Source organism: Medicago sativa, chromosome 1, assembly GCF_051527215.1.
Source record: "Medicago sativa cultivar Bolivia chromosome 1, Bolivia_mono, whole genome shotgun sequence".
Classification (NCBI taxonomy): Eukaryota; Viridiplantae; Streptophyta; class Magnoliopsida; order Fabales; family Fabaceae; genus Medicago; species Medicago sativa.
The window spans coordinates 64,072,301-64,098,271 of record NC_140749.1 but is presented as its reverse complement, the minus strand read 5'-3'; the positions used below and the strand labels follow the sequence as shown (position 1 = coordinate 64,098,271).

At 39.7% G+C, this 25,971-nt stretch overlaps 1 long non-coding RNA gene across 4 annotated transcripts in view; it reads right to left on the bottom strand.

The window, feature by feature from the left end:
- Positions 1-1,713: 1,713 nt before the first annotated feature.
- The window catches only part of LOC146956331 (uncharacterized), a 38,966-nt gene continuing 14,708 nt past the window's right edge, over positions 1,714-25,971 (bottom strand). For 2 of the 4 annotated variants that reach the window (XR_015020093.1, XR_015020095.1), the window contains exon 3: positions 1,714-2,517. This is a non-coding gene — a long non-coding RNA (uncharacterized LOC146956331). Of the gene's footprint in view, positions 2,528-25,971 lie in introns of all 4 variants that reach the window. The other 2 variants (XR_015020096.1, XR_015020094.1) reach the window with 2 other exon arrangements.

The window sequence follows — 25,971 nt, the reverse complement described above, 5'->3', positions numbered from 1 at the left end:
TACTCACACTTAACATGTTAACAACCTCTCACTCAAGTGTAAATTCATCCGATCAATTGGAATTGCTCATCCTCAAACGAATGTTTTTCATCCACATTTCAACATTGTGACATTAACATCATCAGGACGTGTTGTCTAAAACCATTGTCATAAGTAATTTTGATACAAGGATCTGACTCTCTTTAGGCAAGTTATCGTTTGTTATATCTCGATTAGATCATGAGGGGAGAATGAGGATCATCTCATTGTATTTTGAATAGCCATATAAGAAGAAGGTGGCATTTAGTTTGCACCATCAACTAGATGGGTCCAACTTGGACCATTTAATTTGAATCATCGATCAAATAAGACGCACAGATCTTATCATAGTTCATACACACATGATTACTCTCTCACTCTTCTATTTCTCTCTCCGCCGAAACACGATTTTCAGTTCCACCATGAAAATCAATTCCACGTCCATGGCTCATGTCTCTTTTTGCTGCAATTGAAATGCAAAATCATAATGATATAATTATTATTTTCCTAACTTGAATTGCGGTTCATTGTTGATCAATTTTAAGAATATTCACATATCAGAAAACCAGTTTTATATGTTCGATTTCCATAATTTTCAAATCATAATTCCATTCACCTCGTACTGTTGCTATTTCACGACCAAGTTGTTTCCAACGTTTTAGGTTTTGAAAATCCGCATGAAACTGAGTATTAATAGAAGTATTGGAGAATCCTTCTATGAATGAAATCTTGTCCATGTTGCACTTGTCTCTCACACCACAAAGCTAAATAAGAAGAAGGAACAAAAAGAAATCGATTGCAATTTTTGAACCATTGTTGAGGAAAGAAAAAAAACCACCATTGTTGAAGAAGCTCAAAGGAGAGAGAAGAATTAATGGAAAAGTGAGGAGTTCTTTTTGGTTCAGGAGAGAGAGTTGCAGTGAGAAAGAGATGGAGTTAATGTGTTTGATTTGGTGTGGATGGACCATGGAAAGATTTGGTAGTATAATCTAATCTAACCATGAAAAAAATGGTCCAAGTTGAACCCATCTAATTGGTGGTGCACACTAAATGCCACCAAGAAGAATTGGACATCACATCTTAATCCAAACTTTAAGATATTTGATTTCTTATATTCTCTCACTTATATGAAAATCAACATTCACTTTTTCAATTCAATGTGAAACTCTTACTCACACTTGAAATACCAACAAATGTTCATTTTAATCCTTAAGCCAAAATGTGAGACCTAATTTGATCTGTGAAAAAAATGAAAGCAACTTGTAATTCCACATAAATTAAAAATATCAAGATAACTTAGTCCTTACATGAATTGGTATCATAACATTGACAATTAGGTCCCTAAGAATAGATAGTTAAAAGGGGACCATTTGACCCCTTTTTTAACATTCACTCTAATGTCTATGGTGTCATGTAAATTTTGGTTTTAATTCAAATGAACTTTTTTTTGCGTGGTTTTCGTTGTTTATAAATTCAAAATTGCTATTTTTTTTCTTTCTAAAATGCGCAAATTTTGATTTGGTTCCTATAAAAGAATATTCAATTTTCATCCTTTAAAATTCTAAAACTAGTTCTATTTGTACTGTATATTTTCTTTTCTGTGAAAGGATTTGGATATTTTTTTAAAGTTGAAGCAATTTATATATGTTTCTTAGCATTCATTTTGGAGCAGATAAATATAAAAAATTCTAGGAATTTAAGGAAAAAAAATCAAGGGATCGATATATTTACATGACATTGGACATTAGAGTGTATATAATTCAGAACCGAAGACCAAATGGAACCAAAGAAGTTACAATACAAAAGCAGATGATTAATATCCTTGTTATAGCCGCAATCACCCAGACAAAGCTCCTGTTTTTTAAGAAGTCGCCGCCGTAATAAATCACCTGAATTAGGAATGTGATTCCGAACAAAATTAAATCAGGATGGAATTTGGGACGGAATGTGCGACGAAATAATTTAGTTGCAATAATGTTCGTCGCAAAAATTTGGGGACGGAATATTACTATCCATCGCAGCGTTGGGACGGAATTGGGGACGCAAAAAGAAATTAAAAAAGAAGGAAAGAAAATAAACTGGGAGAGCGGACAAGACAGACTTCAGAAGGACCAATCTACCACCCATAGATAGATTTTTGCTCTTCCAAATTGATAGTTTAGCCTTAATAAGGTCAACCAAAGGATACCAAAAATTTAATTTGTGAGAATCACCGCCAATTAGTAACCCCAAATAAGAGAAGGGTAAAGTTCTTGTTTTTTAATTCACACAGATGAAGCCTCAACGAACCAAGAAGCATAGACATTGACTCCCACTAATCGAGTCTTGTGGAAATTCGCTTTAAGACTTGAAATCACCTAAAAAAGAATAAGAGTTGCATTGAGGACTAAGTATTTGTCCAAATTTTCTCACCTGTCAACAAAGTGTCATCTGCAAATTGGAGGTGGGAAGAAATCAGAAAACCAGCAGAATCTCCCACCTTGTAACTAGAAAAGAGCCCTGCATAAACCTAAGGCTTTCATCATTACATTCAGTCATTTGGTTGCTATAAGAAAAAGAAAATCAGAAAGGGGACCTCCTTAACGGAGCCCTATTTAAAAAGAGAACTCTACAATAGAGCTTCCGTTAACAAGAACTGATGTTTTGGCAGTACCGATGCACACTTTAACCCACTAACTCATTTTAATTAAATTCATTTTGATGGAATTTATCCATTAAGTTGTGTGTGATTTTATTATCATTTTGACATTGTTTTTTTTTTTAAGAAATTAAATTTAAATATATTAATTGAATCACTTAATCTTCCCACCACAGGGAGTGCCAATAAAAAATTGCCGAAAGACAAGTTCTTTAAAAAAAAACTCCCAAACACAAAAGGGGAATGAGCCACCGCATATGAAAGTTGAAAGCAAAATTAACATGATTCGCCTTCAACCTCAAAAAAGATTGGAGCTTAATTTTTTCGGGAAGATGATAAATAGAGTCTCCCTTTTTCGAAAAACGCAGGTATTTCTTTCTTGTCAAATGACTCAAATACATGACATCCAAATCAGACGAAGGACCGAACGAATATTTTTGAAGAAACCACCCAACGATCCGAATTGAAGTAAATGATCTGAATTATTTTGACATGGTTACCTTGAAATTGATTTAATTTTGTCCTAATCTATTCAATTTATAGATAATGTATCATAAGTGACAAATAAACATCAAAGTAGGAAAAATATTAACAATAACAGTACTACTTGAACATTAAAAATTTGAAGAAATTTATCAATCTACCTTCGCTTGTTCATTTTTTTTTTCTTCAGAGAGTACCTTTTGTAGTTCATATATTTATATGAAAAATTCTTTTAAGTTTGTTATACCCTAATTTTGGACCTAAAAATACTAGCTCAATTCCTCTTTTCTTGCATTATAAGTCATTTGAACTATCTCTAATCAATTGCATCTTTCTCTGCATTTTATTTCAATGTTATTTGCAAAATTCACATGCAAGGGTATTTTAGTCATTTCCTATGTCAAAATTTCCCTCAGTCTTTCAAAATTTTGTTTGAGTCCTTTCAAGTAGTGTGAATAAGTCCCTGTTTCATTCTATGTCTCCAAAAATTGCATTTGAAGTCATTTTAAAGTCAGTTTTGCCCCTAGGGGCATTTTAGTCTTTTCATGTGATAAACCCTGTTTAAATTCTAAAATTTGTCTCTGAGTCTTTTAATTTGTTTGAATAAGCTCTTGCTTCAATCTCTGTTAAAAATCCATTTTTAAATTTGCATCTGAGTCATTTTCAGTCGTTTTAGCCCTAGGGGCATTTTGGTCATTTCACACGAAATTTCGGCAGAGAGGTACTTTAAAGTACCTCATTTAGGCCATTGGTTCATTTTAGTCCGTTTTGTCAAATTTTAGTCGTTTCACTTTACGTTTATTTCCAAATTACGTTTTTTACCAATTTTATTATTAATTGTTTTTAAGTCCTTTTTGTCATCTTTTGCATTTCAGTCCTTTATTTTTAGTCATTTGCAACTTAGTCCAAAAGTTTGTTAAGTCCTGTACACATGTCAGCTTGTCATTCATCCAGTCAGTTACAGTCCAGTGCCATGTGGCCTCATTCTATTGGTCCAGTCATCACCCTGCATCAGCTATAAAACTGACACATCACAGTCAAAGAGTCAACACTTTCACTTTTTCTGCACATTCCCCAAAAAAATCTGAGAAACAGATTTCACTCTTCTCTCTCTCTTCCTCACGAATCAAAACACCAAGAATCACACAAAAATATCAAGAACATTCATGAGTCTCATGAGTGTTCAAACCCTAACCGCCTAGAACCACCGCAACAACTTTTTCCGGTCATCTCTAACCTCCTAACCACCGCCATAACAACACAAAAAACCACCGTAATTTTCAGCAATATCATCACAAACTCAATTCTGCAAATACGAAACCAAGATCTATACAATATCAAGCCAAATCGGACTCAACCACAAGCAAAACGGATCGGCCAAGGCATACATCACAAATCACGAATTCGAAAAGGAAGAAGAAGGAGGCGAATCCGAACGGTACAAAAGAGAAGGTGGACGAATCCAACAAGAAGCTCACGATCCAGATCGGAGTAAGGACCGGTGGAAGCTTTCCGACGTGGTCATCTTCTCCAATCTAACAGAGGTATTTTCCTTCGTACATGCTTCGATCCGTTCGTTTCAGTTCATGTTCATGTTGTTTGTATGTGAAGAGAGCTTTGGATAATGTGTAGATCTAGGTTTCTTTCGTTTTGTTTTCAAAATTTCGAATACAGATTTGAGCAGAGAAGACGAAGACGGATCTTTCCGTCTAAAATTTTTTTCGAAAACGGGAGTTTAAGTTTCCGGCGCGGTGGCGCCGCCACTTTGGCCGGCCGACCACCGCACCGGACCACCTGTCTTCATCTTCTCCGATCTGCATTAGTTAGAGAGAGGAGAGAGCTTTTTGTGTCTGTTTGAAAATTAGTGTTTGAAAATTAGAGAGAGAAGTGGTAGATGGAAATGAAAGAAAAGAGTCCAAAAAACCATTATATATTGTCTAAAACCCATGGATTCGGTTGACCCGCTCCATACCCGCTCCATACCCACTCCATACCCGCTCCAGTGGCCTGTTAAGGCCCAAAGAACAACTGCCATGCCATGCTGCTATGCGCACCCCCCTATGCTGTGTGTTTCTTGCTGTTTTTTGCTATTTGCACCATTACCAGTTCAAATTTCTTCATAAAAACTTCTAATTTTTTTTTCTATGTGTTCTTAATATTTCTTTTAACATGTTTGTGACTTTTTTTTGTGCTAAAAATTGAGAAAAATATTTGAAGCTTTTTTTTCCTATTCTTGTTAAAATTAGCAATTTTCTTGCCTCTTTTTAGCCTAAAAATCCTTTAAAAATTCCTAAATATTTTCTTATGTGTTTTGATCATTTTCTTGATATTTTTGTGATGTTGTCATATGTTGGATCTTGGTTAAAAAAAAATGTGTGGTATTTTCTTGTCAATTGTTTCCTATTTTTGTTAAATCTTGTGAAGTTTTATATATTTTTGTGTCTAAAAATGCCCTAAAAATTCTAAAAATTTTCATGCATGTTTCTTGATAGTTTTGTGGTATTTTGGTGATAATTGTTGCATGTTGAAATTGATAAAAATATATGTGGAGTTTTCTTGTGATTTCATGTTACTTTGTGACAATTTCTTGTGAAAATTTTGCATGATCTTGGCCCTTAATCTTGAGTATTTGATATGGAGCCTTGTTATATGAGTTTTATGAAATTTGTGATTGTGAATCCATGAAATTGGTGCTGTTTGTGAATATGTCATTAATGCCTTGTGTTCCAAGTTTTGTTTGTGAATAAATAATGTAAAATTTGCCTAATTTTTGTCTTAAATGCTTGGTAGTGTATATTCCTTTAATCCTCTTTGTGAAAATTGAATTGAAATTCTTTGAAAACTCTTTGAAGTATGAGGATTATAGGTCATATTCAAGCCTTGCATTGGTGATGATTTTTAGGCCTATTTCACATTTGTTTTTGCTTGTTTTTCTTATGTTAATTTTCTTACTTTTGTTATGATGGCTTTGACTTGCTTTATATCTTGTGCTACTAACCATTTGTTCATTGTTTCATATTCATCATAAGCATCTTCATTTCATCTCATATTCATCTCTATTTTCTTTCTTGCAACTTAATTTGTACCAAAGTTAGAATGTAAACACTTAGGAATTCTTGTAATATTTTTCCTTTATGCACTTTAATTTTCTTGGCAAAGAGGCCATAGAATGTATCTAGGGTACGATGTAAAGGACAATGGACTCTAATAATGTACACCGACACAAGCACCGACACATGCACACACACCACTATAGCTAGAATATGCATGTTTAGATGTATGTTTAGGATTGTATGTTTAGATGAATGCCTAGGGTTCATACTTAGAGAAAACCAATTTTCCAAACAAATGTGAACAACTTCACTCAAAGCTTTTCCAAATAAACCTTGGGATCCAACATCCCATTGTATTTTCTTTTCCATTTTCTTAATCAAATTTCAATGAACTCTAATCCTACTTTGACCATATTTTGCAATTCACTAATTCAACCTCACTATTTCCTAATCTCATGCCCTTGAGGCCTCTTTCTATTCTCCAAAATTTCATTTTCAAACTTAAAATCAACCAACAAAAACAAAAGCATTTTTTGAGAGAGAACTACGGTGGATTTGATCCCTTAATCGGGTACGTAGGCAAGGAACAAAATTCCTTCAATTCAAATAAAATAAAAATTCAAACACTTTCTTCTCCCTCCAATTCTTCACTTAGCAAATTTTAGGCGTAAATAACATTTTCAAATAGCATTTAAAAATAAAGCGCGCGCGTAGAAATTAAAGACGGTTCCTATAGGTTACTATAGTCGTTATGGGTGCCTAACACCTTCCCGTAGCGAAAACAACTCCCGGACCTCGATTCTCAAGGGTTTTGCTTACTTTTTCCCTTCCCAAGAAAAAATAAGATATCACCGGTTTAAAAGGTTCAAACGTAATCAATGTTTGACACCCGAAAACCAAGATAAAACAGCTGGCGACTTCACTGGGGAGATTCGAGAGTTACGCCTAGTCTTTATTTCCACGTTTGCGCTTGTATTTTTACTTGTTTCTTTTACTTGCTTCCTTATGTGAATAAATGCTTAATTTCTTGCAAACGTGTGGGGTGAGAATATCAAAAGTCCTGCACCCGGGCTGAGTGAACTTAGGATTTAGGGGGGATATAATCGACAATTCATTCCGGGGGTTGCCTCGTGTTTTGGATTATGCGATCAATCCCACATAGCTGAGGCATTTTGGGGGGTGATGTTGTCGGCGCGAGTTGTCGCGTTTAGGCACTTTGCTTCTAATTGTTCTATGACGCTATGAACCGTAGATAACCAAACCCATCCATGGCCATTTTCTAGGATGTAGTGCGGAGGCTAAACCGGGTGTTGTCTCGAGTTTTAGTCGTCACGCGATACTACACTCAAGTTAGACCTTCCACGTATAATCATGGAGCGAGGGTTGTCTCGTGACACCATGAGATACGTCGGAGAAGTTGCAACTTGGGAACCTTTTTAGAACCCGGTTACTATTATCCTAAAACCCTAGTTTCACCGGACACCGTGTCCACCCATGACTCCTCGACTTTGAACTTCAAACCCACCATGTTTTCTCCGAACTTGAACATAATCATGCATTCATGCATACATGCATACATGCATAAACTTTTTCCATGCATTGTTATCGAAGGGCTTAGACAAGTTGAAATTGTAAACATTGTAGGGATGAAGATGACTAAATCCTACAAGTTCAAGGAAGTGGATTTGGCTAGTTTGAGGGATTTGGCACTCAAGATTGAGGATCCGACTGGTTTCCGACGCCGTTACGGGGCTTTACTTCCTATTCTCCATACTAATGTGGATGAGAAGCTTGTGCACACTCTAGTGCAATTCTATGATCCGGGGTATCGGTGCTTCACTTTTCCAGACTTTCAGTTGGTGCCTACTTTAGAGGCTTATTCTTCCTTGACAGGTCTATCTATTGCTAAGGGGATACCTTTCTCGGGACCTGAAGATCCTCCTCCTCCATTGGTTATTGCTAAAGATCTCTATCTCAAGACCACCGATGTTTCCAAGAATCTTGTCACTAAGGCACACATCCGAGGGTTCACTTCAGAGTATCTTCTTGGGAAAGCCAACCTCAATACCACTTGTCAAGACACTCTTGAGGCTATTCTTGCACTTCTCATCTATGGGCTTATTCTCTTTCCGAATCTTGATGGCTTCGTGGACATGAATGCTATTATGATCTTCCACTCCAAGAATCCGGTTCCTACTTTGCTAGCTGACACATACCATGCTATTCACGATCGTTCTAGCAAAGGTCGCGGATACATTCTTTGTTGTGTGCCTCTCCTCTATAGGTGGTTTATTTCGCACCTTCCGCAGTCTTTCCACGACAATCCGAGGAATTGGTCTATTTCACAGAGGATTATGGCTCTCACTCCTAATGAAGTGGTTTGGCTCACTCCCGCTTCTAGGGTCAAGGAAATCATCTTTGGTGGTGGAAAGTTTCTTAATGTACCTCTTCTTGGTACCCGGGGTGGAATCAACTACAACCCGGAGCTTGCTTTGCGACAATTCGGTTTCCCGATGAAGGATAAACCCATCAATCTTGCTACAGCTCCTTATTTCTTTCACTACTCCAATGCTCCCACAGGCATTAGAAAAGATTTCATGCAAGCTTGGACCAAACTTCGGAAGAAAGAGGTAAAGCATATGGGTGTGAGGTCCGGTATCGCTCATGAGGCCTATACACAGTGGGTGATAAACCAAGCTGAGGAGATTGGTATGCCTTACCCCTCTATGAGATATGTGTCTGCATCTGTCCCTACCATGCCTTTGCCTCTACTCCCACCTACCCAGGAGATGTATCAGGAGCACCTAGCTATGGAGAGTCGGGAGAAGCATCAGTGGAGGGCTAGATACTATGAGGCTGAGAACTTGATCATGACTTTGGATGGAAAAGGTGAGCAGCAGACTCATGAAGTCTTGACACTGAAGAAAGAGTTAGCTAAGGCTAGGAGAGAGATTGAAGAGAAAGATAGGTTGCTTATGAGGGACTCCAAGAGGGCTAGGAGTGCCCGTGACTTCTACGCACGATACTGCAGCTATGAGTCCGAGGACGACGCTTCCACTTCCTATGCTTGAGGATTTCCATTTCCTGTTGTTATTTCCTTTTGTTTATGTTAAAATTGTCTTGTAAAACTACATGTTGTTGTTTGTTTCCCGTTTACGTTAATTGTTGTTTAGTAATGTTTACGAGTTCATAATTTGTCTAAAACCCTTCGATAACCTAAAAAGAGTCTTTTTGCATATACATCAACACATTTCATGCATCATATGCATTCATTGACCACAAAAAAACTTCTCTCGTGCTCATTGCCTCCTGGTTTTGTCCGCCGCAGTCTGAAAGGTGGCTCGTGTTCGCAAAGTCTACCAACCAGATAGAATTCATCAGACAAGATTTCACAAGAGAAGGATAATGGCTAACTTTGAAGAAGAGAATGCTCAGCTCCGTGCCGAATTGGCTGCTATGAAAGAAGACTTGGCTAAGGCTCATGACGCTATGTCCGCTATGATGGCTGCACAGGAACAACCAGCCACTTCTGTTCCAGTTACTGCTGAGGTGGTTCCCTCTATCCCACTATCTACTGTGGCTACTGATGCTCGTTTTGTTATGCCCAATGGCCGTCCTTATGGCCTCTCAGCTTACTACTCTCCTAATACTGCTGCTGGTGTCTCTGGTTTTGCTGGTCAAGGACAGATTCCTGTGTCTACTGCTATGCCTCAAGTAACCACTGTTGTTACCGACCCTATTGTACACACTGTGCAACAGGTAATTGATGTTGATACTCCGCGTGGACAAGATCCCGCAATAGAAGCTATGAAGAGACAGTTAAGGGAGTTGGCTGGAGAACTCCGTGAGGTCAAGGCTAGCCGGGGAAACAATGGTGCTCCTGCTAAAGCTCGTGATCTATGCTTGGTATCCCGATTTGAGGTTCCTAAGAAATTCAAAGAGCCAGAATTTGACAAGTAAAATGGGACTTCTTGCCCACATAACCATGTTATCCGGTATGTCAGAAAGATGGCTAACTACGCCGACAATGATGCACTGATGATCCACTGCTTCCAGAGTAGCTTGACAGATGATGCAGCAGATTGGTACACTAGTCTGAGCAAAGATAACATCCATACCTTTGAGGAACTCGCTGCTGCTTTCGAAGGTCAATATGAGTTCAATACCCGTCTGAAGCCAAACAGGGACTCTCTTAAAGCCCTATCTCAGAAATCAGATGAGACCTTCCGTGAATATGCTCAGAGGTGGAGAGGGGCAGCTGCCCGTGTTTCTCCTCGACTTGATGAAGAAGAGTTGACACAGACATTCCTAAAGACTCTAAAGAAGGAATATAAGGAGAGAATGATAGTCTCTGCTCCGAACAACTTCTCTGATATGGTTACAATGGGAACCCGTCTAGAAGAGGCTGTCCGAGATGGTATTATTGTCCTTGAGAAGGGCGAATCTTCAAACAGTGCACCAAAGAAGTATGGCAATGGTCACCACAAGAGAAAGGAATCTGACGTAGGAATGGTGTCTGGTAACCCATCTGCAGCTGCTACACAATTACCCCTGCCTTATCACTACATGCAATACTCTCAGCATCCTTTTTTCCCACCATTCTACCAGCAATATCCTCTGCCACCGGGTCAACCACCAATGCCCGTCAATGCTATCCCCCAGCAAGCACAACAACAGCCTCCTGCTCAACAGCAACGGCAGCAACAACAGGGTCCCCGACCCAAACCTTCTTTTCCAACGATACCAATGCTTTATGGTGAGCTGCTCCCAACTCTACTTGCTAAGGGACACTGCGTCACCAGACCAGGCAAGCCTCCACCTAATCCATTGCCTCCCAGGTTCCGTCAGGACTTAACATGTGAATTTCATCAGGGTGCTCAAGGCCATGATGTCGAAGGTTGCTTTGCTCTGAAATATATTGTGAAGGATCTAATAGAAAAGGGACGGTTGACTTTTGAGAACAGCGTTCCTCATGTCCTTGACAACCCGCTTCCAAACCATGCTGCTGTCAATATGATTGAGGCCTTTGAAGGGGTTCCCGTTCCTCAAGAGGATCCCATGTTGGATGTCCGCAATGTCGTTACTCCCTTGGTGCCATTACATGTCAAGCTTTGCCAGGCTTCTCTGTTCAAACATGATCATGATTCTTGTTCAGAATGTCTGCAGAATCCTATGGGCTGTTGTGTTGTGCAAAATGATATCCAGAGCCTGATGGATGACAAGTACTTGATTGCCAGTGATGTATGTGTGATTGTGCCAGTATTCCATGACTCTCCTGTTGAAAGTGTATCTCAGGTAAAGAATGTCGAGCCTTTGGTGATCAGGTTACCTGGTCCGGTATCGTATACCTCTACCAAAGCAATTCCCTACAAATACAATGCAACCATGATTGAGAACGGAGTGGAGGTGCCTCTCGTATCCCCAGCTACAGTTGATAATGTTGCTAGTGAAGTTACAACTCTGAGAAGTGGAAAAGTCCGTCCACCGTTGTTTCAAAAGAAGGTAGTGACACTCATTGCTACGGTAACTCCACCAGTTGTCCCTCCTGTTGACAAGAACACCGGCCCAGCAGGCCAATCTATTGAAGAGTCCAATCTGGACGAAATCCTGAGGCTTATCAAGAAAAGTGACTATAAGATTGTTGACCAGCTGCTACAAACCCCATCAAAGATATCCATTTTGTCTCTGCTCATGAGCTCTGAGGCTCATAGGAAAGTGTTAATGAAGATACTCGAGCAAGCTTATGTTGACCACGAGGTCTCTGTGGATCAGTTTGATGGGATAGTGAGTAATATTACTGCCTGCAACAACTTGGGGTTCGGTGACGATGAGCTCCCCGAAGCAGGGAGACGCCACAACTTGGCTCTACATATCTCAGTACATTGTGGATCCGACCTGATATCCAACGTATTGGTAGACACTGGATCATCTCTGAATGTAATGCCTGAATCAACACTAAGGCAATTAAGTCATCATGGAATTTCCCTGAGGGGTAGCAGCTATCTGGTTAAGGCTTTCGATGGATCCCGCAAGGATGTTCTCGGGGAGGTAGACTTGCCAATTACCATTGGTCCTGAGACATTCCAAATTACCTTCCAAGTCATGGACATCAATGCTTCCTACAGTTGTCTCCTCGGAAGACCGTGGATCCACGACGCTGGAGCAGTCACTTCTACTTTGCATCAGAAGCTCAAGTTCATGAGGAATGGTAAGATTGTCACTGTGCACGGTGAAGAGGCATTTCTGGTTAGCCAGGTATCATCTTTCTCTTGTGTTGAAGCAGGGTCCGCTGAAGGGACGTTGTTTCAAGGCTTGACTGTTGAGGGTGCAGAGCCCCGGAGGGCTGGTGCTAGCATGGCTTCACTGAAAGATGCCCAGAAGGCTGTTCAAGCAGGGCAAGCTGCTGGCTGGGGCAAAGTGATTCAGACTCTGGAAAACAAGCGTAAAGAGGGCCTTGGATTCTCTCCAACATCTCCTGTTTCAAAGGGAACTTTCTACAGTGCTGGGTTCATCAATGCTATTACTGAAGATGCTGCTGAAGGTGGTTATGTGCCTGCCTTTGTTATACCAGGAGGCACTGTGAGAAATTGGGAAGCCATTGATGTTCCTTTAGTCATGCATGCTTCCATGTAATGTGTTTTGTTGCTCATGTTTCTTGTTTTCAAAATAACAATCCTTTCGCTCTGCCCAAGGCGAAAGTGATATCTTTGTAAGGGCATGTTTGTTTCGGCATTGCCGTTAATCAATAAAAAGTTGTCGTCTTTCCCACGACTCTTTGTTTTTTACTTTTTAGTGCCTTTTTCTTGGAAATAATGGTAATGCCAGAAAAAACCAAAACATCTGTATTTTCTTATTAATTTCAAAAATCTGCATAGAAAAACTTTTTTCTAAAATCATCCCAATCATACTATGCAGATTGAACCATAATGAACCCGTTGAACACAGTGACCCTATGGTTCCTCCAAATTTTGAATTCCCTGTATATGAAGCTGAAGATGAGGATGATGATTATGAAGAGATACCGTATGAGATCACTCGACTGCTTGAGCAAGAAAGAAGAGCCATTCAGCCTCACCAGGAAGAGATTGAGCTTATCAACCTGGGTACTGAAGAAAACAAGCGAGAGATCAAGATTGGTGCTGCACTTGAGCCAGAGGTGAAAAAGAAGATCATCCAGCTTCTCCATGATTATCCAGATGTCTTTGCATGGTCCTATGAAGATATGCCGGGTCTAGATCCCAAGATTGTGGAACATCGGATACCGACAAGACCTGAATGTCCTCCTGTCAAACAGAAATTGAGAAGGTCTCGTCCAGACATGGCTCTTAAGATCAAGGCTGAAGTACAAAAGCAAATTGATGCGGGTTTCCTCATGACAGCTGAATATCCTGAGTGGATTGCCAACATCGTACCAGTACCAAAGAAAGATGGGAAAGTTCGAATGTGTGTTGATTACAGAGATCTGAATAAAGCCAGTCCGAAAGATAACTTCCCATTGCCTCATATTGATGTGCTTGTTGACAGTACTGCTCAATCTAAAGTGTTCTCTTTTATGGATGGTTTCTCTGGTTATAATCAGATACGAATGTCACCTGAAGATAGAGAAAAGACGTCCTTCATCACTCCATGGGGAACATTCTGTTATAAAGTGATGCCATTTGGCTTGATAAATGCTGGTGCTACCTATCAAAGGGGTATGACAACTCTATTTCATGATATGATTCACAAAGAGATTGAAGTATATGTTGATGATATGATTGTGAAGTCAAGTGATGAAGAGCAGCATGTTGTGTATTTGAAAAAGATGTTCGAAAGACTGAGAAAGTACAAGCTGCGGTTGAATCCTAACAAGTGCACATTTGGTGTAAGATCTGGAAAGTTGCTAGGCTTCATTGTCAGCCAAAGAGGCATTGAAGTTGATCCTGACAAAGTCCGAGCCATCAGAGAGATGCCGGCCCCTCAAACTGAGAAGCAAGTCAGAGGTTTCCTCGGACGACTGAACTATATTTCAAGATTCATATCTCACATGACTACTACCTGTGGACCAATTTTCAAATTGCTCAGAAAGAATCAGCCTGTTGTATGGAATGATGAATGTCAGGAAGCTTTTGATAGCATTAAAGAATACCTGTTGGAGCCACCTATCCTTGTCCCGCCAGTGGAAGGAAGGCCTTTGATTATGTATCTGTCAGTGTTAGATGATTCAGTGGGCTGTGTTCTCGGTCAGCAAGATGAGACTGGTAAGAAAGAGCATGCTATCTACTATCTGAGCAAGAAATTCACCGACTGTGAGGCTCGGTATACAATGCTTGAAAAGACTTGTTGTGCTTTAGCTTGGGCTGCCAAACGCCTGCGTCATTATATGGTGAATCATACAACTTGGTTGATATCCCGAATGGATCCAATCAAGTACATCTTCGAAAAACCTGCTGTTACTGGAAAGATTGCACGTTGGCAAATGTTGTTGTCTGAATATGACATTGTATACAAAGCTCAGAAGGCAATCAAAGGAAGTGTCCTTGCGGAGCACCTTGCTTGTCAACCTCTTGACGATTACCAGCCAATTAAGTTTGATTTCCCTGATGAAGAGATTATGTATCTGAAAGCAAAGGACTGTGAAGAGCCACTGATCAATGAAGGGCCAGATCCCAATAGCAAGTGGGGATTGGTGTTTGATGGTGCTGTTAATGCTTACGGTAAAGGAATTGGAGCCATCATTGTAACTCCACAGGGGCACCACATTCCTTTCACTGCCCGAATAACTTTCGAATGCACAAACAGCATAGCTGAATATGAAGCATGCATCTTGGGCATTGAAGAAGCCCTTGACCTGAGAATCAAACACCTTGACATCTATGGAGATTCTGCACTTGTTATTAATCAGATAAAGGGTGAATGGGAGACTCATCATGAGAAGCTGATCCCATACCGTGATTATGCAAGACGTCTGTTGACGTACTTTACAAAGGTTGAGCTACACCACATCCCTCGGGATGAAAATCAGATGGCTGACGCTCTTGCTACTCTGTCTTCCATGTTTCGGGTGAACCATTGGAATGATGTGCCTGTAATCAAAGTGCAACGTCTTGATAGACCCGCTCATGTGTTTACCATTGAAAATATGCCAGATCAAGCTAATAAAGATGTGAATGACAAAAAGCCTTGGTATTACAACATCAAACAATTCTTGCAGAATCGTGAATATCCACCTGGTGCTTCCAACAGGGATAAAAAGACTCTGAGACGATGGGCTAGCAAATTCCTTCTGGATGGAGAAGTCCTATACAAGAGGAACTATGACATGGTCTTGTTGAGATGTGTTGACAAACAAGAAGCTGAGAAGTTAATGCATGATGTACATGACGGTACTTTCGGGACCCATGCTTCGGGTCACACCATGTCAAGAAAACTGTTAAGAGCCGGCTATTACTGGATAACCATGGAACGTGACTGCAACAGACATGCCAAGAGATGCCACAAATGTCAAATTTATGCTGACAAGATTCATGTGCCTCCACATGCTCTCAATGTTATCTCTTCCCCGTGGCCTTTCTCTATGTGGGGCATTGACATGATCGGAAGAATTGAACCGAGGGTTTCCAATGGACATCGTTTCATTCTAGTGGCAATTGATTACTTCACCAAGTGGGTTGAGGCCGCTTCCTATGCAAATGTGACCAGGCAAGTGGTTGTCAAGTTTATCAAGAATAACATCATCTGTCGATATGGTGTTCCCAACAAGATCATCACTGACAATGGTTCTAATCTGAACAATAGCATGGTGCAAGCTCTATGTGAAGAATTCAAGATTGAGCATCACAACTCTTCTCCTTATAGACCTCAGATGAATGGTGCAGTTGAGGCCGCTAACAAGAACATCAAAAAGATTATTCAAAAGATGGTCACTACTTACAAAGACTGGCATGAAATGCTACCTTTTGCCTTGCATGGTTATCGTACTACAGTGCGCAGTTCAACCGGGGCAACTCCTTTCTCTCTGGTATATGGTATGGAAGCGGTTCTCCCTCTGGAAGTGGAGATTCCATCCCTTCGAGTGATCATGGAAGCAAAGTTAACTGAGGCTGAATGGTGTCAAAGTCGGTATGATCAATTGAATCTGATTGAAGAGAAACGTATGGATGCTATGACTCATGGACAGTTGTATCAAGTTCGAATGAAGAATGCTTTTGACAAGAAAGTCCGACCTCGAGAATTCAAGGAAGGCGAACTTGTATTGAAAAGAAGGATAAGTCAGCAACCCGACCCAAGGGGCAAGTGGACACCTAACTATGAAGGTCCTTATGTTGTCAAGAAGGCTTTCTCTGGTGGTGCTTTGATTCTTACACACATGGATGGTGTTGAACTCCCAAATCCTGTTAATGCCGATATAGTCAAGAAATACTTTGTCTAGAAAGAAAAGAACAGCGTGGTAGGTCGAAAACCCGAAAGGGCGGCCTAGGCAAAAATGCGCTTCCCGGTGGATCGAAAACCCGAAAGGGCGATCCAGGCAAAAGTTAGGGACAAAAAAAAATGAATATGAAAAAGCTCGCTGAGATTGTACGCAACTCAGGCAGGAATGAGCGCCTCGATGAGCCGAAAACCCGAAAGGGCGGTTCATGCAAAAATGAGGTTGACAATAAAAGACAAGTAACTATATCTGGCAAATCACCATCACCCCTTGGGGCACCTGCAACTGTCAATGATCTTCTTCATCAGAGGCTTATATACTTGTAAATTCAAAATTTCTATGAAATGTCGCGGTCATCGTGTTCAATGTATCACCAACCAATAAAATTACCATTTTCCAAGCTTTGTAAATCCGGGAGTCATGCCTTTGGCTGACTTTCACTCTTCTACATCAATTTGAGCCTTTCTGTTGTTTGAAACTCTATTTTTCTTCCTACTTTCAATGCTCTATACAAATATTTTCTTTCTATTTGATGATGTCAATGTCTGAAACAAACATTCTTGAAAATTGAAAATCTTTTTCTGTCTATTTTGAAAGCAAACCTGAGCAATAGGGTACATTTCAATGAAACATGCATGAATGAATGAATGTCAATGCCTATTTCAATACATACTACAAGCAGGTTACTCCCCAGGATGATCTGTGGTCAATGGCAAGAATGAAAAAACAGAATGAAAATGAAAAAATTGGAAAAATGAAAATAAAGAGCTCGCTAAGTTGAAAACCCGGAAGGGCGGCTTAGGCAAAAATGAGCACCCCGCTGATTGACAACCTATGAAGGCAATTCAGGCAAAAATGGGGCAATGAAAAGAATTCTACTCCCCGGTGAATCGAAAACCCGAAAGGGCGGTTCAGGCAAAAATAGGGGTTTGAAAATGAAAGAATGAAATGTTGAAAAAAGCATTGACCACAGATGCGAACATCCAATGTTTACCCAGCACTGACACGCCTAGCAACGGCGACCTGTATCCAAGAACCTTCCGAGGGTCCTCCTTTACAAGTTTTATTGCCCTCAGCCATGGTTGCGATACGTCTCCCAACGACGGTCTCTCCAAAAGAGGTTTTTCCCCTGTGAATATGTTGCAGCACGAGCCACTACGTGCCCAATCTTCCAATGTTTCGTCTGCCTTTGTGAAACTTCTCTGTCAAACTGTCAATCAATCATGCATTTCAAGCATTCATACATGCATAATCATGCATTTTATGTGCTCATACATCCAATAATCTTGCTATACCATACATACATGTTGCATATCCAACTTTCAACTGCCAAATTCAATGCAAGTTTCCACTCTCCAACTTCAATTCCAATCATGTCAACTGTCAAATTCGAAGCAATTTCCAATCTCCAATGTCAATCCTAACCTCAATTTCAATGTCAAACTGTCAAATTCAACTCAATGTCAATTGTCAAATTCGATGCAATCTCAACCTTCCAATCTCAATTCCAAACCATGTCAAATGTCGAATTCGAAGCAATCTCAACTTCAATAACAATGTCAATGTCAATCTCCAATTCCAATGTTGACGTCCAATGACAATGTCAATGTCAATCTCCAATTCCAATGTTGACATCCAGTGACAATGTCAATGTCAATCTCCAATTCCAATTCCAATGCTAATCTCTAATTCCAATTCCAATGTCAATTTCAATGTCAATTTCCAATTTCAATCCAATCCCAATGTCAAAATTCCAATTTCAATCCAATTCCAATGTCAATTTCCAATTTCAAACCCAATGTCAATGTCAACGTCAATATCCAATGTCAATGTCAATTTTCAATCCAATTTCAATCCAATTTCAATGTCAATTGCAATTCTCCAATCCAATGTCAATGTCTATGTATCAATCCAATTCCAATTTCCAATCTCAACTTTCAATCTCAACTTTCAATGTCAATTTTCAACTCAAATCAATGTCAATTTACTCTCAATTTCCTCTTGGGCCAACAAAATTGGTCATGTCTATTTCCAAATCAAGTCAATGACAATTTACCCTCAATTGGTATCTTGTTAAACCAGACTTTCAATTTGTATCTTGTTACTGGTCAAGTGCCAGGTTCGATCCAAAAAAAGAACCACTTGTACCTACTTGTATACCTATGCTTCCGGACAAACGGCAAGTTCGATAGAACAGTTTGTACCCAGCTTATGCTTTGTTATTGGTCAAACGGCAAGTTCGATTTGAAGAACAGTTTGTACCCAGCTCATGCTTTGTTATCAGTCAGACGGCAAGTTCAATCTGAAGAACAGTTTGTACCTGGCTTATGCTTTGTTATCGGTCAAACGACAAGTTCGATCTAATATAACAGTCTGCACTCTCCCACATGATGTGGTGATGATCCAACAAGCAAGTTCGATCCAAAGAAACAGCTTGTATCAACCCTTTTGTCTTTAGCTCCAGCCAAACAGCCAGTTCAATCCAAAAGAACAGTTTGTGTCTACCTATCTGTTTGTATCTTCAACCAAGTGTCAAGTTCGATCCAAAGAACCGCTTGTATCAGCCTATATGTCTATGTTTCCGGTCAAGTGCCAAGTTCAGTCCCAATAGCAGCTTGCACCTATCTCTTGTTTTGTATCCCTTGGTCAAGTGACTAGTTCGACAAACGAACAGCTTGTACCTTATTCTCTATCCCTGGTTTGTCTACCCTATCAGTGGCCATCTGAATCCCCAGTAGCATGATAGGTTCCATAGACTCCAGTTGTTTGTCTTGCATTCATAATCAAAATGTTGCATGGCATTTACATTTTTGAAAATATGGAAACGTATTTTTATGTCCAAAAGCAGTGCAAATGTTAATATTTAAGTATCTTCGTCCCGTCAACTCTAAGACTTCGTCTCTTGACTCTCCGGACAAAGAAACTTAAATAGGGGCAGCTGTTATACCCTAATTTTGGACCTAAAAATACTAGCTTAATTCCTCTTTTCTTGCATTATAAGTCATTTGAACTATCTCTAATCAATTGCATCTTTCTCTGCATTTTATTTCAATGTTATTTGCAAAATTCACATGCAAGGGTATTTTAGTCATTTCCTATGTCAAAATTTCCCTCAGTCTTTCAAAATTTTGTTTGAGTCCTTTCAAGTAGTGTGAATAAGTCCCTGTTTCATTCTATGTCTCCAAAAATTGCATTTGAAGTCATTTTAAAGTCAGTTTTGCCCCTAGGGGCATTTTAGTCTTTTCATGTGTTAAAACCCTGTTTAAATTCTAAAATTTGTCTCTGAGTCTTTTAATTTGTTTGAATAAGCTCTTGCTTCAATCTCTGTTAAAAATCCATTTTTAAATTTGCATCTGAGTCATTTTCAGTCGTTTTAGCCCTAGGGGCATTTTGGTCATTTCACACGAAATTTCGGCAGAGAGGTACTTTAAAGTACCTCATTTAGGCCATTGGTTCATTTTAGTCCGTTTTGTCAAATTTTAGTCGTTTCACTTTACGTTTATTTCCAAATTACGTTTTTTACCAATTTTATTATTAATTGTTTTTAAGTCCTTTTTGTCATCTTTTGCATTTCAGTCCTTTATTTTTAGTCATTTGCAACTTAGTCCAAAAGTTTGTTAAGTCCTGTACACATGTCAGCTTGTCATTCATCCAGTCAGTTACAGTCCAGTGCCATGTGGCCTCATTCTATTGGTCCAGTCATCACCCTGCATCAGCTATAAAACTGACACATCACAGTCAAAGAGTCAACACTTTCACTTTTTCTGCACATTCCCCAAAAAAAATCTGAGAAACAGATTTCACTCTTCTCTCTCTCTTCCTCACGAATCAAAACACCAAGAATCACACAAAAATATCAAGAACATTCATGAGTCTCATGAGTGTTCAAACCCTAACCGCCTAGAACCACCGCAACAACTTTTTCCGGTCATCTCTAACCTCCTAACCACCGCCATAACAACACAAAAAACCACCGTAATTTTCAGCAATATCATCACAAACTCAATTCTGCAAATACGAAACCAAGATCTATACAATATCAAGCCAAATCGGACTCAACCACAAGCAAAACGGATCGGCCAAGGCATACATCACAAATCACGAATTCAAAAAGGAAGAAGAAGGAGGCGAATCCGAACGGTACAAAAGAGAAGGTGGACGAATCCAACAAGAAGCTCACGATCCAGATCGGAGTAAGGACCGGTGGAAGCTTTCCGACGTGGTCATCTTCTCCAATCTAACAGAGGTATTTTCCTTCGTACATGCTTCGATCCGTTCGTTTCAGTTCATGTTCATGTTGTTTGTATGTGAAGAGAGCTTTGGATAATGTGTAGATCTAGGTTTCTTTCGTTTTGTTTTCAAAATTTCGAATACAGATTTGAGCAGAGAAGACGAAGACGGATCTTTCCGTCTAAAATTTTTTTCGAAAACGGGAGTTTAAGTTTCCGGCGCGGTGGCGCCGCCACTTTGGCCGGCCGACCACCGCACCGGACCACCTGTCTTCATCTTCTCCGATCTGCATTAGTTAGAGAGAGGAGAGAGCTTTTTGTGTCTGTTTGAAAATTAGAGAGAGAAGTGGTAGATGGAAATGAAAGAAAAGAGTCCAAAAAACCATTATATATTGTCTAAAACCCATGGATTCGGTTGACCCGCTCCATACCCGCTCCATACCCACTCCATACCCGCTCCAGTGGCCTGTTAAGGCCCAAAGAACAACTGCCATGCCATGCTGCTATGCGCACCCCCCTATGCTGTGTGTTTCTTGCTGTTTTTTGCTATTTGCACCATTACCAGTTCAAATTTCTTCATAAAAACTTCTAATTTTTTTTTCTATGTGTTCTTAATATTTCTTTTAACATGTTTGTGACTTTTTTTTGTGCTAAAAATTGAGAAAAATATTTGAAGCTTTTTTTTCCTATTCTTGTTAAAATTAGCAATTTTCTTGCCTCTTTTTAGCCTAAAAATCCTTTAAAAATTCCTAAAAATTTTCTTATGTGTTTTGATCATTTTCTTGATATTTTTGTGATGTTGTCATATGTTGGATCTTGGTTAAAAAAAAATGTGTGGTATTTTCTTGTCAATTGTTTCCTATTTTTGTTAAATCTTGTGAAGTTTTATATATTTTTGTGTCTAAAAATGCCCTAAAAATTCTAAAAATTTTCATGCATGTTTCTTGATAGTTTTGTGGTATTTTGGTGATAATTGTTGCATGTTGAAATTGATAAAAATATATGTGGAGTTTTCTTGTGATTTCATGTTACTTTGTGACAATTTCTTGTGAAAATTTTGCATGATCTTGGCCCTTAATCTTGAGTATTTGATATGGAGCCTTGTTATATGAGTTTTATGAAATTTGTGATTGTGAATCCATGAAATTGGTGCTGTTTGTGAATATGTCATTAATGCCTTGTGTTCCAAGTTTTGTTTGTGAATAAATAATGTAAAATTTGCCTAATTTTTGTCTTAAATGCTTGGTAGTGTATATTCCTTTAATCCTCTTTGTGAAAATTGAATTGAAATTCTTTGAAAACTCTTTGAAGTATGAGGATTATAGGTCATATTCAAGCCTTGCATTGGTGATGATTTTTAGGCCTATTTCACATTTGTTTTTGCTTGTTTTTCTTATGTTAATTTTCTTACTTTTGTTATGATGGCTTTGACTTGCTTTATATCTTGTGCTACTAACCATTTGTTCATTGTTTCATATTCATCATAAGCATCGTCATTTCATCTCATATTCATCTCTATTTTCTTTCTTGCAACTTAATTTGTACCAAAGTTAGAATGTAAACACTTAGGAATTCTTGTAATATTTTTCCTTTATGCACTTTAATTTTCTTGGCAAAGAGGCCATAGAATGTATCTAGGGTACGATGTAAAGGACAATGGACTCTAATAATGTACACCGACACAAGCACCGACACATGCACACACACCACTATAGCTAGAATATGCATGTTTAGATGTATGTTTAGGATTGTATGTTTAGATGAATGCCTAGGGTTCATACTTAGAGAAAACCAATTTTCCAAACAAATGTGAACAACTTCACTCAAAGCTTTTCCAAATAAACCTTGGGATCCAACATCCCATTGTATTTTCTTTTCCATTTTCTTAATCAAATTTCAATGAACTCTAATCCTACTTTGACCATATTTTGCAATTCACTAATTCAACCTCACTATTTCCTAATCTCATGCCCTTGAGGCCTCTTTCTATTCTCCAAAATTTCATTTTCAAACTTAAAATCAACCAACAAAAACAAAAGCATTTTTTGAGAGAGAACTACGGTGGATTTGATCCCTTAATCGGGTACGTAGGCAAGGAACAAAATTCCTTCAATTCAAATAAAATAAAAATTCAAACACTTTCTTCTCCCTCCAATTCTTCACTTAGCAAATTTTAGGCGTAAATAACATTTTCAAATAGCATTTAAAAATAAAGCGCGCGCGTAGAAATTAAAGACGGTTCCTATAGGTTACTATAGTCGTTATGGGTGCCTAACACCTTCCCGTAGCGAAAACAACTCCCGGACCTCGATTCTCAAGGGTTTTGCTTACTTTTTCCCTTCCCAAGAAAAAATAAGATATCACCGGTTTAAAAGGTTCAAACGTAATCAATGTTTGACACCCGAAAACCAAGATAAAACAGCTGGCGACTTCACTGGGGAGATTCGAGAGTTACGCCTAGTCTTTATTTCCACGTTTGCGCTTGTATTTTTACTTGTTTCTTTTACTTGCTTCCTTATGTGAATAAATGCTTAATTTCTTGCAAACGTGTGGGGTGAGAATATCAAAAGTCCTGCACCCGGGCTGAGTGAACTTAGGATTTAGGGGGGATATAATCGACAATTCATTCCGGGGGTTGCCTCGTGTTTTGGATTATGCGATCAATCCCACATAGCTGAGGCATTTTGGGGGGTGATGTTGTCGGCGCGAGTTGTCGCGTTTAGGCACTTTGCTTCTAATTGTTCTATGACGCTATGAACCGTAGATAACCAAACCCATCCATGGCCATTTTCTAGGATGTAGTGCGGAGGCTAAACCGGGTGTTGTCTCGAGTTTTAGTCGTCACGCGATACTACACTCAAGTTAGACCTTCCACGTATAATCATGGAGCGAGGGTTGTCTCGTGACACCATGAGATACGTCGGAGAAGTTGCAACTTGGGAACCTTTTTAGAACCCGGTTACTATTATCCTAAAACCCTAGTTTCACCGGACACCGTGTCCACCCATGACTCCTCGACTTTGAACTTCAAACCCACCATGTTTTCTCCGAACTTGAACATAATCATGCATTCATGCATACATGCATACATGCATAAACTTTTTCCATGCATTGTTATCGAAGGGCTTAGACAAGTTGAAATTGTAAACATTGTAGGGATGAAGATGACTAAATCCTACAAGTTCAAGGAAGTGGATTTGGCTAGTTTGAGGGATTTGGCACTCAAGATTGAGGATCCGACTGGTTTCCGACGCCGTTACGGGGCTTTACTTCCTATTCTCCATACTAATGTGGATGAGAAGCTTGTGCACACTCTAGTGCAATTCTATGATCCGGGGTATCGGTGCTTCACTTTTCCAGACTTTCAGTTGGTGCCTACTCTAGAGGCTTATTCTTCCTTGACAGGTCTATCTATTGCTAAGGGGATACCTTTCTCGGGACCTGAAGATCCTCCTCCTCCATTGGTTATTGCTAAAGATCTCTATCTCAAGACCACCGATGTTTCCAAGAATCTTGTCACTAAGGCACACATCCGAGGGTTCACTTCAGAGTATCTTCTTGGGAAAGCCAACCTCAATACCACTTGTCAAGACACTCTTGAGGCTATTCTTGCACTTCTCATCTATGGGCTTATTCTCTTTCCGAATCTTGATGGCTTCGTGGACATGAATGCTATTATGATCTTCCACTCCAAGAATCCGGTTCCTACTTTGCTAGCTGACACATACCATGCTATTCACGATCGTTCTAGCAAAGGTCGCGGATACATTCTTTGTTGTGTGCCTCTCCTCTATAGGTGGTTTATTTCGCACCTTCCGCAGTCTTTCCACGACAATCCGAGGAATTGGTCTATTTCACAGAGGATTATGGCTCTCACTCCTAATGAAGTGGTTTGGCTCACTCCCGCTTCTAGGGTCAAGGAAATCATCTTTGGTGGTGGAAAGTTTCTTAATGTACCTCTTCTTGGTACCCGGGGTGGAATCAACTACAACCCGGAGCTTGCTTTGCGACAATTCGGTTTCCCGATGAAGGATAAACCCATCAATCTTGCTACAGCTCCTTACTTCTTTCACTACTCCAATGCTCCCACAGGCATTAGAAAAGATTTCATGCAAGCTTGGACCAAACTTCGGAAGAAAGAGGTAAAGCATATGGGTGTGAGGTCCGGTATCGCTCATGAGGCCTATACACAGTGGGTGATAAACCAAGCTGAGGAGATTGGTATGCCTTACCCCTCTATGAGATATGTGTCTGCATCTGTCCCTACCATGCCTTTGCCTCTACTCCCACCTACCCAGGAGATGTATCAGGAGCACCTAGCTATGGAGAGTCGGGAGAAGCATCAGTGGAGGGCTAGATACTATGAGGCTGAGAACTTGATCATGACTTTGGATGGAAAAGGTGAGCAGCAGACTCATGAAGTCTTGACACTGAAGAAAGAGTTAGCTAAGGCTAGGAGAGAGATTGAAGAGAAAGATAGGTTGCTTATGAGGGACTCCAAGAGGGCTAGGAGTGCCCGTGACTTCTACGCACGATACTGCAGCTATGAGTCCGAGGACGACGCTTCCACTTCCTATGCTTGAGGATTTCCATTTCCTGTTGTTATTTCCTTTTGTTTATGTTAAAATTGTCTTGTAAAACTACATGTTGTTGTTTGTTTCCCGTTTACGTTAATTGTTGTTTAGTAATGTTTACGAGTTCATAATTTGTCTAAAACCCTTCGATAACCTAAAAAGAGTCTTTTTGCATATACATCAACACATTTCATGCATCATATGCATTCATTGACCACAAAAAAACTTCTCTCGTGCTCATTGCCTCCTGGTTTTGTCCGCCGCAGTCTGAAAGGTGGCTCGTGTTCGCAAAGTCTACCAACCAGATAGAATTCATCAGACAAGATTTCACAAGAGAAGGATAATGGCTAACTTTGAAGAAGAGAATGCTCAGCTCCGTGCCGAATTGGCTGCTATGAAAGAAGACTTGGCTAAGGCTCATGACGCTATGTCCGCTATGATGGCTGCACAGGAACAACCAGCCACTTCTGTTCCAGTTACTGCTGAGGTGGTTCCCTCTATCCCACTATCTACTGTGGCTACTGATGCTCGTTTTGTTATGCCCAATGGCCGTCCTTATGGCCTCTCA